General features: G+C 38.3%; 1 protein-coding gene, 1 non-coding gene and 1 pseudogene across 3 annotated transcripts in view; 1 reads left to right on the top strand and 2 right to left on the bottom strand.

Moving 5' to 3' along the window:
- The window catches only part of CMYA5 (cardiomyopathy associated 5), a 106,730-nt gene that overhangs the window by 23,598 nt on the left and 66,284 nt on the right, over window positions 1–16,848 (top strand). The window lies entirely within an intron of this gene.
- Window positions 5,136–6,823, bottom strand: LOC122704870 (annotated as a pseudogene). Its single transcript, XR_006343963.1, has one exon. The product of XR_006343963.1 is annotated as a mortality factor 4-like protein 1 (transcript).
- On the bottom strand, window positions 11,996–12,128 carry LOC122706027. The gene has a single exon (XR_006344284.1). It is a non-coding gene; the product is annotated as a small nucleolar RNA SNORA72 (small nucleolar RNA).

Raw genomic sequence — 16,848 nt, 5'->3', positions numbered from 1 at the left:
CATTCTAGTCACTCTGCTTAAGATTCAAATTCCTGCTTGAGGAAGGGTAGGAGGATAAATGAACCTTAACCAGCCTGAGTAGCTGCCCATCTCTGAGTTGCTAGAAGATGGCAGGGCTGACAGTCCATTGGAGTGAAATTGAAACTCTGTGGACTCTAAACTCAAGTGAACTGACTCCTGCATACTTTTCTGACCTCATCTCTCCTTCTGCTTGCTATACTCCAATACATTCCCATTTTTACTGTTCATGTTTGACAAGCGATCGCATCTTAGCAACTTTAATGCTGTTGTTTGCTCTGCTCTTTCTCCTACAGTTAATATTTGCATGCTCACTGCCTTCAAATCTCTGCTCAAATATCTCTTTCATTGTGAGGTCATCCTTGACCACCTTCTATATGTAATATAGCATTCCAAATCATAACCATTGCCCTCTATCCCATTTATCCTGTTTTATTTTCTTCATAGCATTTATCACCACCTAACATTTGTTCATTCTCTGTCTTCCCCTCTGATAAAATCTAAGCAACCTGAGATAGAGACTTTGTTTTGTTTACATGCTGAAAATCAAGACACTTGGTAAGCATCCAAGCAAGCACTAGAATCCAGGTTTCCTTCTTCCTGTTAACTGGTGGCAGCAGAATTAGTCTCAGAGCTAACATGGCCCTAAACCAGAGTAACCTGAGGTATTTAAGAATACCAGCTAGTATCTTTTTGCATTGTTGTTGTTGCTTAGTTGCTAAATTGTGTCCAACTCTTTGCAACCCCATGAACTGCAGCACACCAGGCTTCCCTGTCCTTCACTAGCTCCCAGAGTTTGCTCAAACTCATATTCATTATGTCAATGATGCCAGTCAACCATCTCATCTTCGGTCACCCTCTTCTGTTGCCCTCCATCTTTCCCAGCATCAGAGTCTTTTCTAACAAGTCAGCTCTTCACATCAGGTGGCCAAAATACTGGAGCTTCAGCTTCAGCATCAGTCCTTCCAATGAATATTCAGGACTGATTTCCTTTAGGATTGGCTGGTTTGATCTCCTTGCTGTCCAAGGGACTCTCGAGAGTCTTCTCCAACACCACAGTCCGAACGCATCAATTCTTCATTGCTCAGCCTTCTTTATGGTCCAACTCTCACATCTGTACATGACTACTGTTTTTTTTTCCTCTTTTTTGCATAATCTGAGTCATATTGTCAATCTTTATTCTTTCCATCTATGGACTTTTTTTTTTTGCCATGGCTGTACCATTATTTATCATTGACCATGGATAGCACATTTAAAAAATTTATCTGTGTTGCTTATAAAGCGTTGTGTCAACTATTATAGTTACAAAGTTCTTAAAGCTTGTTCTTATAAAGAGACACATGCCTGTGTGCTTGTGAAGGGGATGGCTGTGCCGTCAGGGTATTGTGTTGCTGAGTTCTGACTGGCGAATTTCTCTGTCTGATAGGTCCCCACATCAGTTTATGGTGAATACTGACAAGCATATAGGTTAGCTGTCATATCTGTTCTTGCTGTCCAGTGATGTCCTTTGGGCTTTACCAACTGCAGTACATGTGTTCATTTATTTATATTGGACTTTGGCAAGTATAATTACCTCTTTTCCCTGCCTAAGATCTGAAACAAGTGGTAAGTAATCAAAGGAATAGCAGAGAGAGATCAAAACATCAACTTTATTACTGATAAAGCTAATGTCAAAGAATGTGGCTTAGGTGTAGGACACCGATGTGCTTTCTAATACCAAATCTCAGAAATGAATGGATTTATATACCTAGTCATCATCTCTGAAAAGGTACAGGCTTCTCCACATAAGAACCTACCTTGTGTATTTAATAGTAGAATTTACAGAGTAGAATTGGGGAAGAGACAGAGGGAAGCTAGCTAGGAAGGAGTGTTACACTAATAGATGTCCTTCCATATGGAAAGGAACACCTGGAATGAGAAATTAGTGTCCCAGCTAATAAGTTGAAATAAATTGCTATCATATATTTTAAGATATTTTACAGATTGAAAGACTCCTTTAAAGAAGCTGAAAAGATGTGACTAGAGTTTACTCATACACACTTGTGTAGATGAAGCAGGAAAACAGTCACACGCTGAGTGTTCTCAGGCTACGCTGGGGAATGCTGATGTTGTCTAGTGGTGCTCGTATAAAGGTGAGGACTGAGGCAAGCACCTCACTTGCGTTACTGTTGAGCTTCCTCTAGTGGCAACATTGAAATCATCTTAGATTTCAAGAGAGCAAAATAAGAAAATGTTAACTTACAGTTCTGCTGTAAATCTATAGCTCAGACCAAATGGGTTCATCCAAAGTGACTGTAAAGATCTTTTAAAATTTGCACCAAATGGTTGTCTTGCTGTAAAAAAAAAAAAAAAAAAAAAATCGTGTCTAACATAGCAATTAGTACATAATTGTAGCTCAATAAATAGTTGGATGAATGAATCTTGACCTTGGGCTTCAATGTGAAATCAGTTGAAAGTGAACGTTTCATAGTTTTGAAATTATCTAAAACAGAAATTTCATGGGTATAGATGAGTGGAAACTAGAAATGAAACAGAAAGAAATATGAGCTTTTTAAAGTTACTTTCCATTAAACCTAATTGGCTGGTGTAACCAAAGTGCCCTGATTTCTCTGTAAAACAGACTGATGCCTAAGGCAAGTTAACCATCCCTCATAGCAGACTCCTATCTAATAATTCCCATTATTTAAAATTTTTTTCTTTATTGTTAGTTGGAGGATAATTGCTTTACAACATTGTGTTGGTTTCTGCTATACGACAATGCAAATCAGCTATAAGTATATACATATATATCTCCTTCCTCTTGAGCCTCCTAATACCCATCATTTTGAGTTGCATTTTTACTAAGGATCAGCTGTGATTATTCCAAAGGTTTTATCGTGGTTTCAGTTGTTATTCACTTCAGTTGCTCAGTCGTGTCTGATTCTTTGCGACCCCATGGACTGCAGCACCAGGCTTCCCTGTCCATCTCCAACTCCTGGAGTTTACTCAAACTCACGTCCATTGAGTCAGATGCCATCCAACCACCTCATCCTCTGTCATCCCCTTCTCCTCCTGCCTTCTTTCCCAACATCAAGTTCTTTTCAAATGAGTCAGCTCTTCACATCAGGTGGCCAAAGTATTGGAGTTTCAGCTTCAACATCAGTCCTTCCAATGAACATTCAGGACTGATCTCCTTTAGGATTGACTGGTTGGATCTCCTTGCAGTCCAAGGGACTCTCAAGAGTCTCCTCCAACACCACAGTTCAAAAACATCAATTCTTTGGTGCTCAGCTTTCTTTATAGTCCAAATCTTACATCCGTACATGGCTACTGGAAAAACCATAGCTTTGACTATACGGACCTTTGTTGGCAAAATAATGTCTCTGCTTTTTAATATGCTGCCTAGGTTGGTCATAAATTTTCTTCCAAGGAGCAAGCATCTTTTAATTTCATGTCTGCAGTCACCATCTGCAGTGATTTTGGAGCCCCAAAAAATAAAGTCTGACACTGTTTCCCCATCTATTTGCTATGAAGTGATGAGACCAGATGCCATGATCTTAGTTTTCTGAATATTGAGTTTTAAGTGAACTTTCTCACTCTCCTCTTTCACTTTCATCAAGATGCTCTTTAGTTCTTCTTCACTTTCTGCCATAAGGGTAGTGTCATCTGCATATCTGAGGTTATTGATGTTTCTTCCAGCAATCTTGATGCCAGCTAGTACTTCATCCAGCCTAGCATTTCTCATGATGTACTCTGCGTGTAAGTTAAATAAGCAGGGTGACAATATACAGCCTTGACATACTCCTTCCCTGATTTGGAACCAGTCTGTTGTTCATGTCCAGTTCTAACTGTTGCTTCCTGACCTGCATATAGATTTCTCAAGAGACAGGTCAGGTGGTCTGGTATTCCCATCTCTTTCAGAATTTTCCACAGTTTATTGTGATCCACACAGTCATAGGCTTTGGCATAGTCAATAAAGCAGGAATAGATGTTTTTCTGGAACTCTCTTGCTTTTTGGATGATCCAACAGATGTTGGCAATTTGACCTCTGGTTCCTCTGCCTTTTCTAAATCCAGCTTGAACATCTGGAAGTTTACAGTTCACATACTGTTGGAGCCTAGCTTGAAGAATGTTTTGAAAAGACTTCACAGCAGGAGAGCTCCTGAAAGAATTTCTAAATGATATGATCCCTGCTCACAGGTAGTTTACAGCCTTGTAGAGTAGCTAAGATATATGAAAAATAACTCTAATGTATGATGGTAAATGTCATAGAAGAAGATTACATGAGGATTCTAGAATTTCAGAGGAAGAAAATTACTTTTGTCCTGAAGAACCATTGACAGCTACATGGAGAGGCTGATGTATGAACTGCTCTCTGAAGGCTGTAAAATTAGAAGCAGAGATGATTCATTGCAAGTGAAGAGAAGGATGTAAGCAAAGCATGTGGGGTAAGGCCAGTGTTTGGCTGGAGCACAGGATTCATGAAGGGGAAGATTGGAAGGTAAAGCTAGGAAGATGACGGTGCTTCAGATAGTATGGGGCCCTAAATTACAGTCATAAAATTTCTGGTCACTGGGAGAATAAAATACTTATTCTTCTCATCCACAGTGAACTTGAGTGGTCTTTATTATATCACAAAATGAACACTTTATATTCAGTTCAGTTCCGTTCAATTCAGTCGCTCAGTCGTGTCCAACTCTTTGCGATCCCATGAATCACAGCACGCCAGGCCTCTGTCCATCACCAACTCCCAGAGTTTACTCAAACTCATGCTCTTCGAGTTGGTGATGCCATCCAGCCATCTCATCCTCTGCCATCCTCTTCTCCTCCTGCCCCCAATCCCTCCCAGCATCAGGGTCTTTTCCAATGAGTCAACTCTTCGCATGAGGTGGCAAAAGTATTGAAGTTTCAGCTTCAGCATCAGTCCTTCCAATGAACACCCAGGACTGATCTCCAGGGCATGATAAGCTGTATAATAATTTTTTCATGCATGGTTTAGTGATTTTTTTGAAGTCTCTAATGGCTTATAAGCTACTTTTAACCTGTACTATTTTATATTACTTTTGTTCAGCAATGCATAGGTTAATTTTCTGCTAAGAACATGGTTATTCAGTTAATTCTTTTTTTTGTTTGTTTGGTTTTTTTTTTTGAAATTTAAAGAAAAAATTTATTGAAGATCTGAAAAACAATTTCTAAAAGATTAACTTTTCCAGAAAACTGTAGCTACACAATGCATTGCGTCTATCATGTTAAAACGTGCATTAGACACAAATACAAAAACCATGAAACAAGCCACCGTTCTTCAACAATCTGAGCAAAGATAAAATGCCTAAGGAACAACATGGATGGATGACTCGCAAAGGATGGGCTCTTTACTTTAAGCACCATAAAAAAAAAGGGGGGAGCACAAATGGATGAGTGTTCAGTTATATACACTGAATTGAACCTTTGGCACTAGGAATCAGAGCATTCTGTCATATAGCATTAACACATATTATAAAAGTGCGTAGTGTCAAAGGAATAGAAACCACCAGCGTTCAAAAGCAGCTTTGTCAACGAAGCAATAAAACACTCTACAGTATGTCTCTCTGTTGTCCATCACTGAATACACTGGTAGCAACTTTGAAATGAAAAAAAGGAAAAAAAAGGAGCTGTAACTCCTATTATTTTCTCTGTTTAAAATCAAACAGAAAACAAACATCAATTTTGTTATACATGAACATTTCCAAAGTACATTGTTTGTACAAGAGAAGGACTAAGAAACAAAAAGGTGTTTACAGAGATCAAACATGGGTGGGTGCACGCACCTCACACGGCTTTCCGATGGTACTCTGGGGGAGCCACTTCATAATCACTGGCACTAAATAAAGTTGCAGAGTTCTTTGCCAGGTATTTTAGGAAATCATGAAGATAATTCAGTAATAAAGCAAGGCTCTTCTCATCCAGAGGTGTATACGCCAACATTGCTCCAATTCGTACAAACAGTCTCAGGAGATGTGGCGCCCCGTACACCTGGGACATGGGTGCATCAGGGTGGTCCGCAAGGATCTCAGCGTACTGCGGCCTCTCAAATTTGTAGAGCAGTTGAGTGCCCAACATCACATTGAAGTATTCCTTTATCCCGGCCACAACCTCATTGACTGCATACTCCTTATTATCTGTGTTTCCTCGCGATTTCTTTTAATTTGCATAATCCTCTAGGATGGAATCCACGTTCTTCTTGGTGGGAAGATAGAAGAGCTGCTTTTGCCGGGTAATTAAGTCCCAGTCATCAACAAGCCATGGCTTCAGTTCTTCAGGAATCTTGACTTTAACTTCAACTCTGCTCATAAATGTTTCCTCATTTTCAACAGTAGGATCTACTCGAGCCCTTTTCTTGCGAGGAGGCTGAGGTGTTTCACTAGTGCTGCCACCATCTCCATTTCCAGGTGTCTTTTGTTTGTTCTTTTTCGTCTTCACTTCAATATTTTTTTGTTGTAGCCCAGCAGTCTTCTTTCCAGGGGCAGCCCCTCGCATCTTCCCCTCTGCATACTGCTCCTGATTGGCTTTTTGAAGTTCTCTCTGTTTTTGTAAATTGGTATCCACGTACTTGAGTACTCTGCTTTCTGGAACCCATTCATCCCAATTTTTATTCCAGCCACTGTAATGGATGAAGTATTTGACCTGTTTATCCTTTATGGCAACTTTTACACACTTTGCTTCATACAGAAGAGGCCCATGAAAGCACAGCACTCTCTCACCCTCCTGGAATTTAGGCTTCGGGTCCTGCTTCGGCGCCATTTATAAAAGATTCACCGCTGCCGCCTCCTCCTTCTCCCACCACCCCTGACTCTCAGTTAATTCTTAGTGAAATATTAATTGTAGAATTAGTGATTATGCTTTTAAGACTTCTTGGTTCTTTTTTCGGGACCCACATACAATGCTAACAGATCATATTATAAGATCACAAACCTGCTTAGCATTTTAGGATTTTAAAAGCGTGTTTTCAAAGTTTGCAACATAAGCAAGATCATATATGACTTCATTGCTGTGTTATAATAATTGATACTAAATGCATTTTAGCAGATTTAGTAGGAGAAGATCCTATCTATTACTTTCTTTTGTTTGATACACTTCTTGTGAGTATACTATGAGTGCTGCGCTTGAGAGAAGAACAAGACATCATAAAAATCCAAGGTATTGTTCATAGTTATATTCCTATAAGGAACGTTAATGTCACTTTAACTGGTGGTCAGAGGAAGGGACTACCTGTTCCTAAAATACAAATCTTTAGTCTAAGAAAAATAAAATATAAAAGTTATAAATCTCAGCCTTCAAATAAAAATAGTTTGAGGACCTGTTTCTCTTCTTCAGAAGTGTAGTTTTTATTTCTTTTCATGAAAAATGAAAGTGCCAATTCAAAACAAAGATGATGATAAAATAAGGGAAATTATTATTTTGATAGCTCCTCTTTGATAACCATTTTCCTCTTTAAAAGTTTCAGTTTGGATATACATGTATGACCTTTCTTTGGTTCCCTCACTTGTAAAATGAGAAACAGTATAAAACTACAAGGCTTTTTCCATTCATGATTGATTATTAATTTTCAAAAAGTTACTAGTTGTAGTTTCAGCTAAAGTGAAACTGCTTAAACAGGAAACAAGGACTTTTTGACATGGTCATATTTCAGGACCTTATCCTCATTTTGAAACTTCAAAAGTTAGATTTTTCCAGCACATTTAATAAAATTCATCTTTTGAGAAATAATTTATATTTATACAACTCAAAATAATTTAGAAAGCATAATGTCAATTAAGCAGTGGGATATAAGAGTATTATTGGCAAGCATACCAAAACACTATTAAGGAATTATCACATTCCATCCTTACTATACAAAGGGGCACGAACATATACATACTACTATGCCACACAATGCAAATATAGGGTTTATTAAGGGAAATTTTAGAAATGAAGAAGTAGCATAGCACACAATTCCTTCAAGTTCTTATCTCACAGAGTCATACTTATTAGGGCATAGCTGGACTTTTATGGAAAGGAAAGGGCTCATGGAGGGGGATTGTACTTATTTAATGCTTAAGTTATTTGTAGGAACATGGATATAAAAGGCAAGATTGAGAACTCTTGTCAGAGAACTGTAAACAGTAGAGTGGAAATCCTAGAACTTAAAAATACAACAAACCATATACAAAGAAATAAAAACAGAGAATTAGGCAAAATGAAGTGACAGAGAATATGTTCTGAATGAAGGAATAAGGTAAAACCCCAGAAGAATAACTAAGTGGAATGGAGATAAGCAATATGTCTTACAAACAGTTCAAAGTAATGATCATAATGATGTTAAAAGAACTTGGGAGAAGAATGGATGAACACAGTGAGTAATCAGAAGCTTCTAAGAGTTAGAAAATATAAAGAAAAAACAAACACAGTTGAAGAATATAATAAATGAAATAAAAATACACTAGAGCTAATCAACAGTAGATCAGATGATACAGAGGAACAGATCAGCAAACTGGAAGACAGAGTAGTGGAAATCACTCAACCTGAACAGTAAAAAGAATTTTAAAATATAGGGACAGTTTAAGAGACCTCTAGGGCAATATCAAGCATACTAACATTCACATTGTAGGAGCCACAGAAGAAGAGAAAGGGTCAGAGAACATAATAGTTGAAAACTTCCCTAACCAAGGAAAAGAAACACATCCATGTCCAAGAAGCAAAGAGAGTCCCAATCAAGATCACCCTAAAGAGGACTACACTAAGACACTTTATAATTAAAAAGGCAAAAATTAAAGAGAGAATACTAAAAGCAGCAAGGGAAAATCAACGTTACATACAAGGGAACTTTCATAAAGCTCTCAGATCACTTTCAGCAGAAACTCTGCGGGCCAGAAGGAATGGCATGATATATTTAAAGTATTGAAAGGAAAAGCATTAAATATGTGTGCTGGGGGAAGAGGAGTAAAAATGTAAGATTGACAAAATGTGATTGAAATTAAGAGATCAACATCTTAAAAAAATCATATATCCTCAATAAAATTTTAGTAAACAAATTCAGCCATACTTTAAAAGGATCATACACCATGATCAAGAGGGATTTATCCCAGAGATGCAAGAATGGTTCAGTAGCCAAAAATCAATCCATGTGATACACCACATTCACAAATTGAAGAATAAAAATCACGTAGATGCAAAAAAAGCTTTTGACAAAATTCAACATACATTTACAATTTAAAAAAACCCTCTCAGAAAATTGGGTATAGCAAGAACATACCTCAACATAATAAAGGCTACATATGACAAGCCCACAACTCACATCATCCTCAACAGTGAAAAACTGAAAGTATTTTCCTTAATATCAGGAAGAATGCAGAGATACCCATTCTCACCACTTTTATTCAACATAGTATTCAAAGTCCTAGCTACTGCAATCAAATTAGGAAAAAGAAAAAGAATTCAAATTGGAAAGAAAGAAGTACAACTGCCACTGTTTGCAGACGATGTAATGCTGTACATGGAAAACCCTCAAGATGCCACCAAAAATCTAGTAGAACTCATCAGTGAATAAAATTGCAGGATACAAAACTAATATTCAGAAATATATTGCTTTTCCATACACGAACAATGAACCATCAGAAAGAAAACAATCCCACTTACAATTGCATCAAAAAATAAAATACCTAGGAATAAATCTAACTAAGAATGTGAAATACCTGTACTCAGAAAACTATAATGTACTGATGAAAGAAATTGAAGACAACACAGATGGGAAAGATACACCATGCTTATGAATTGAAAGAATTAATATTATTAAAATGACCATACTACCCAAAGCAACCTACAATGTAATTCCTATCAATATTCAATGTAATTCCTCTCAAAATACCAAAGGCATTTTTCACAGAACTAGAAAAAATAGTTCTAAAACTTGTGTGGAACCATGAATAGCCAAAACAATCTTGAGAAAGAAGAACAAAGCTGGAGATATCACATGCCCTAGTTTCAAACTCTACTACAAAGCTATAGAAATCAAAGCAATATGTTAGTGGCACAAAAACAGACACACAGATCAGTGGAATAAAACTGGGAGCCCAGAAATAAACTCATATGGTCATTTACTCTATGATGCAAGAAGCAAGAATATACAACAAGCAAAAGACAGCCTCTTTAATAAATAATGTTGGGAAAATGACAGCTACATGCAAAAAAAAATCATATTGGACTACTTCCTCACACCATGTATAAAAATAAATGGATTAAAGCATTAGATGTAAGATCTGAAACCATATGTCTTCTAAAAGAAAACATAGGCAGTATGCTCCTTTGACTTCCCAGGTGACAATAGTGGTAAATAATCTGCCTGCCAATGCAGAAGACGTAAGAGATGTGGGTTTGGTCCCTGGGTCGGGAAGATCCCTTGGGGGAGGGCGTGGCAACTCACTCCAGTATTCATGCCTGGAGAATCTCATGGACAGAGAAGCCTGGCAGGCTGTGGCCTATAGGGTCGCAAAGAGTTGGGCATGACTGAAGTGACTTAGCATGCACGCATGCTCTTTGACATTGACCTTAGCAATACTTTTTTGGTATGTCTGCTAAGGCAAAGGAAACACAAACAAAAATAAGCAAATGCAAAAACAAAAATAAACTAAAGCAAAAATGCATCAAACTAAAAATCACAAGGGAACTGTCAACAAAATGAAAAGACCACCTACTGAATGAGAGAGGATATTATGATATATTTGATAAGAGGTTAATTCCCAAAATAGATAAAGAATGCACACAACTCCACATCAAAAAAACAAACAGACTGTACAACTAGCTTAAAAAGTAGGCAGAGGGGGACTTCCCTGGTAGCCCACTGGTTAAGACTCTGCTTCCACTGCGGAAGGCATGGGTTCAGTTCGCATGTTGCATAGCATGAACAAAAAAATGTTGGCAGAGATTCTGAACAGGCATTTTTCCAAAGAAGACGTCTCAGATGGTCAGTAGGCTCATAAAAGATGTTCACCATGACACATCATCAGGGAAATGCAAATCAAAAACATAGTGCAGTATCACTTCACAACTATCCGAATGGCCAGTATCAAAAAGACAACAAATAAGTGTTGGTGAGGTTGTGGAGGAAAGAGAACCCCTGTGCACTGTTGGTGGGAATGTAAATTGGTACAGTCACAATGGAAAACAGTGTGGAGGGCCCTCAAAAAATTAAAAATAGAATCATCATACAATCCAGCAGTTCTATCCCACAAATCCAGCAGTATTTATCTGAAAAAAAAAACAAACACACCAGTTCAAAAAGATATCTGCACCCCTATGTTCATTACAGCTTTATTTACAATAGCTGAGATATGAAAGCAACCTATATGCCCATTAATAGATGAACAAATAAAGAAGATGTGGTATATGTGGTATACATAATGGAATATTACCCAGGCATAAAAAGAATGAAATCTTGCCATTTGCAACAACATGGATTGACCTAAAGGGTATTATGCTAAATGAAATAAGTCAGACGGAGAAAGACAAGTACTGTATAGTTTCACTTATATGTGGAATCGCAAAACAAAACACATGAACAAACAAGACAAAGACAAAAGTTATAGATACAGGGAACAAAGAGCAGACGCAAATCAGAATTGAAAAAATGGACACAATTTTAGATCTCACAAAAACTTAAGAGATCCTGAGAGGATACTATAAACAAATTTAATCCAGTGATTTTCAAAATTTAGGTTAAATATGTCAATTCTCAGAAAAATGCAGCATATCAAAACTGACACCAAAGAAATTCCATGTAGTCATATAACTATTAAATAAATTGCTAATTAAAACTTTACCGTAGAAAAGACTACAGATTCAGATGACTTCATCAGTAAAGTCTGCCGAACACTCAAGAGAGAAATAACATAATCTTCCATGAACTCTTCCAGAGAATAGTGAGAGAACACTTCACAATTGGTTCTTTGAGGCAGCACAATATGTTTTGGGGGTGGGGGGCGGCGGTTATCCTCAGCCTTTATAAAACCAGACACAGGGAAAGAACTAGATCTGGGGACACACATGTGGTCCTAACATAGCAAAAGTTTAGCCTGTTCTGATTATTACAAGAGGCAGCACAATCTTGATTTAAAAAAAGACCTGACAAGCACATTGTAAGGAAGGAGATTACAGACCAGTTATTCATGAACACAGGAGCAAAGTTCTTAATAAAATCCAGCTTTTTAATATGAAAAGTATGATACTTCACAACCATATTGAAGTAATTTCAGGAGTTCAGGGTTGCTTTGACATCTGGAAATCAATCATTGTGATTCACTACATTAACAGAGTAATAAATATGGTCATTTTTATAGTTGTTTTAAAGTTGTATAATATAACATTCATTCATTATGAAAAATCTCTGTTAACAAATAAGAACAGAGGAAATTAGATAAAGTTTATCCTCAAAAAGAGGAAGGAATCTTTGGTACTCAGCTCAGGTATCAATCTGTTCTTGCCTGGATCTAACTCAGATCTGTTGAACCTTCTCCTTGCTCAACTCTGGAAGAAGGAAGGATGTGAGCTCCCCAGGTCATTAAGATGTATTTCTCCTCACTGTCTTAGATAAATCTGCATGGGAAGCTGAGTAATAATCAGAAGGTTGTTTTGTGAGAATCAGAGGAGATTGAATAAGATCATGTTCATAGCCAATACTGTTAATTATAGAACATTGATATATATATATATATATATATATATATATATATATATATATATATATATACCTTTGCATAGATGAGAACACTTACGTTCTTGAGTAACAAACACTTCTGAACTCTACGGGAGCCATTGATCTCCTGTTAAGAGAATAGTTTCTTCACGCTGAGTGTAATTTGAATACTTGACTATGACTTTACAATACTAATATAGTTATTCTCTGATCCTGTTGGCTCTGTTATCCTTCTGTTCCTTTGTTCCCATCCAGTAATCCAGACATCCCAAAAAACTTTGGGTTTCTCGGTGAGCCAAACTGATTTATTCATAAGTATGCTTTTTCATATTCTGTGACATTTTCCTGGAATGACCTTCCCATCCTCACAGTACCACCTCTCCTCATCCGTTTGGCAAGCTCCTATGTCTTCTTAAAATTCCAATACAAGTATCTTTCCTCTCTGGTCTTTCGTTCCTTATGTTCTCATTGTATCTTGCCTATCTTCTGTAGGTGAACTAACGCCACTCTATTAAAATGTCTAGTTCTGTCTCCCTGTTAGATCCTGAATTTCCTGAAAGACGGTTCTGTGTTTTTATGTATTTCTATTATTTAGACTCAATAAAATAGAATTTTCTTACTTTGCTAGCATGTGAAATGAGTGTAATTATGCAGTAGTTTGAACACTCTTTGGCCTTGCCCTTCTTTGAGTTTGGTATGAAACCTGACCTTTTCCAGTCCTGTGGCCACTGCTGCATTTTCCAAATTTGCTGGCATATCAAGTGCAGCTCTTTAACAGCCTCATCTTTTAGAATTTGAAATAGTTCATCAGGAATCCCATCACCTCCAATTAGGATTTCAAATGCTAAAAGATGAGGCTATTAAAGTGCTACACTCAGTTCAGTTCAGTTTAGTTGCTCAGTCGTGTCGGGCTCTTTGCGATCCCAGGGACTACAGCACACCAGGCCTCCCTGTCCATCACTACCTCCCAGAGCTTACTCAAACTCATGTCCATTGAGTCTGTGATGCCATCCAGCCATCTCATCCTCTGTCGTCCCCTTCTCCTCCCACTTTTAATCTTTCCCAGCATCAGGGTATTTTCCAATGAGTCAGTTCTTTGCATCAGATGGCCAAAGTATTGGAGTTTCAGCTTCAACGTCAGTCCTTCCAATGAATATTCAGGACTGATCTCCTTTAGGATGGACTGGCTGGATCTCCTTGCAGTCCAAGGGACTCTCAGTAGTCTTCTCTAACACCACAGTTCAAAGGCATCAATTCTTTGGCCCTCAGCTTTCTTTATAGTCCAACTGTCACATCCATACATGACCACTGGAAAAACCATAGCCTTGACTAGATGGACCTTTGTTGGCAAAGTAATGTCTGCTTTTTAGTATGCTGTCTAGGTTGGTCATAACGTTCCTTCCAAGGAGTAAGCCTCTTTTAATTTCATGGCTGTAGTCACCATCTGCAGTGATTTTGGAGCCCCCCAAAATAATGTCTGCCACTGTTTCCACTGTTTCCCCATCTATTTGAACTGATGGGACCGGATGCCATGATGTTAGTTTTCTGAATGTTGAGCTTTAAGCCAACTTTTTCACTCTCCTCTTTCACTTTCATCAAGAGGCTCTTTAGTTCTTCACTTTCTGCCATAAGGGTAGTATCATCTGCATATCTGAGGTTATTGATATTTCTCCAGGCAATCTTGATTCCAGCTTGTGCTTCTTCCAGCCCAGCGTTTCTCATGATGTACTCTGCGTGTAAGTTAAATAAGCAGGGTGACAAAATACAGCCTTGACATACACCTTTTCCTATTTGGAACCAGTCTGTTGTTCCATGTCCAGTTCTAACTGTTGCTTCCTGACCTGCATACAGGTTTCTCAAGAGGCAGGTCAGGCGGTCTGGTATTCTCATCTCTTTCAGAATTATCCACAGTTTATTGTGATCCACACAGTCATAGGCTTTGGCATAGTCAATAAAGCAGAAGTAGATGTTTTTCTGGAACTCTCTTGCGTTTTTTGATGATCCAGCGGATGTTGGAAATTTGATCTCTGGTTCCTCTGTCTTTTCTAAAACCAGCTTGAACACCTGGAAGTTCACAGTTCACTTATTATTGAGGCCTGACTTGGAGAATTTTGAGCATTACCTTGCTAGCATGTGAGATGAGTCCAATTGTGTGGTAGTTTGAGAATTCTTTGGCATTGCCTTTCTTAGGGATTGGAATGAAAGCTGACCTTTTTCAGTCCTGTGGCCACTGCTGAGTTTTCCAAATTTGCTGGCATCTTGAGTGCAGCACTTTCACAGCATCATCTTTCAGGATTTGAAATAGCTCAACTGGAATTCCATCACCTCCATTAGCTTTGTTTGTAGTGATGCTTCCTAAGGCCCACTTGACTTCACATTCCAGGATGTCTGGCTATAGGTGAGTGATCACACCATTGTGATTGTATGAGTCATGAAGATCTTTTTTGTACAGTCCTTCTGTGTATTCTTGCCATCTCTTCTTAACATCTTCTGCTTCTGTTAGGTCCATGCTATTTCCATCCTTTATTGAACCCATCTTTGCATGAAATGTTCCCTTGGTATCTCTAATTTTTTGATGAGATCTCTAGTCTTTCCCATTCTACTATTTTCCTCTATTTCTTTGCATTGATCACTGAGGAAGGCTTTCTTATCTCTCCTAGGTATTCTTAGGAACTCTGCATTCAAATGGGTATAACTTTCCTTTTTTCCTTTGCTTTTCACTTCTCTTCTTGTCACAGCTATTTGTAAGGCTTCCTCAGACAGCCATTTTTCTTTTTTGCATTTCTTTTTCTTGGGGATGGTCTTGATCCCTGTCTCCTGTACAATGTCACGAACCTCTGTCCATAGTTCATCAGGCTCTCTGTCTATCAGATCTAGTCCCTTAAATCTATTAGTCACTTCCACTGTATAATTGTAAGGGATTTGATTTAGGTCATACCTGAATGGTCTAGTGGTACACTAGTGGCTAATGGTCTAGTGGCTACACTCACTGCCCCCAGCCCTACTTTCTTCAATTTAAGTCTGAATTTGGCAATAAGGAGTTCATGATCTGAGCCCCAGTCAGCTCCCGGTCTTGTTTTTGCTGACTGTATAGAGCTTCTCCATCTTTGGCTACAAAGAATATAATCAGTCTCATTTTGGTGTTGACCATCTGGTGATGTCCATGTGTAGAGTCTTCTCTTGTGTTGTTGGAAGAGGGTGTTTGCTATGACCAGTGTGTTCTCTTGGCAAAACTCTATTTGCCTTTGCCCTGCTTCATTCTGTACTCTAAGGCCAAATTTGCCTGTTACTCCAGGTGTTTCATGACTTCCTACTTTTGCATTCCAGTCCCCTATAATGAAGATATCTTTTTTGGGTGTTAGTTCTAAAAGGTCTTGTAGGTCTTCATAGAACTGTTCAACTTCAGCTTCTTCAGGATTACTGGTTGGACATAGACTTGGATTACCATGATATTGAATGGTTTGCCTTGGAAACAAACAGAGATCATTCTGTTGTTTTTGAGATTGTATCCAAGTACTGCATTTCAGACTCTTTTGTTGACCATGGTGGCTACTCCATTTCTTCGAAGGGATTCTTGCCCACAGTAGTGGATATAATGGCCACCTGAATTAAATTCACCCATTCCAGTCCGTTTTAGTTCGCCGATTCCTAGAATGTCGACATTCACTCTTGCCATCTCTTGTTTGACCACTTCCAATTTGTCTTGATTCATGTACCTAACATTCCAGGTTCCTATGCAATATTGCTCTTTATAGCATCGGACCTTGCTTCCATCACCAGTCACATCCACAACTGGGTATTGTTTTTGCTTTGGCTCCATCCCTTCATTCTTTCTGGAGTTATTTCTCCACTGATCTCCAGTAGCATATTGGGCACCTACCAACCTGGGGAGTTCATCTTTCAGTGTCCTGTCTTTTTGCCTTTTCATACTGTTCATGGGGTTCTCAAGGCAAGAATATTGAAGTGGTTTGTCATTCCCTTCTCCAGTGGACCACGTTTTGTCAGCATTCTCCACCATGACCCATCTTGGGTGGCCCTACACTGCATGGCTCATAGTTTCATTGAGTTAGACAAGGCTGTGGTCCATGTGATTAGATTGGTTAGTTTTCTGTGATTGTGGTTTTCAGTCTGTCTGCCCTCTGGTG

This window comes from Cervus elaphus, chromosome 12, assembly GCF_910594005.1.
Source record: "Cervus elaphus chromosome 12, mCerEla1.1, whole genome shotgun sequence".
Taxonomy (NCBI): domain Eukaryota; kingdom Metazoa; phylum Chordata; class Mammalia; order Artiodactyla; family Cervidae; genus Cervus; species Cervus elaphus.
Note: the sequence above shows the minus strand (reverse complement) of the source record. Positions and strands in the feature narration are given on the sequence as shown.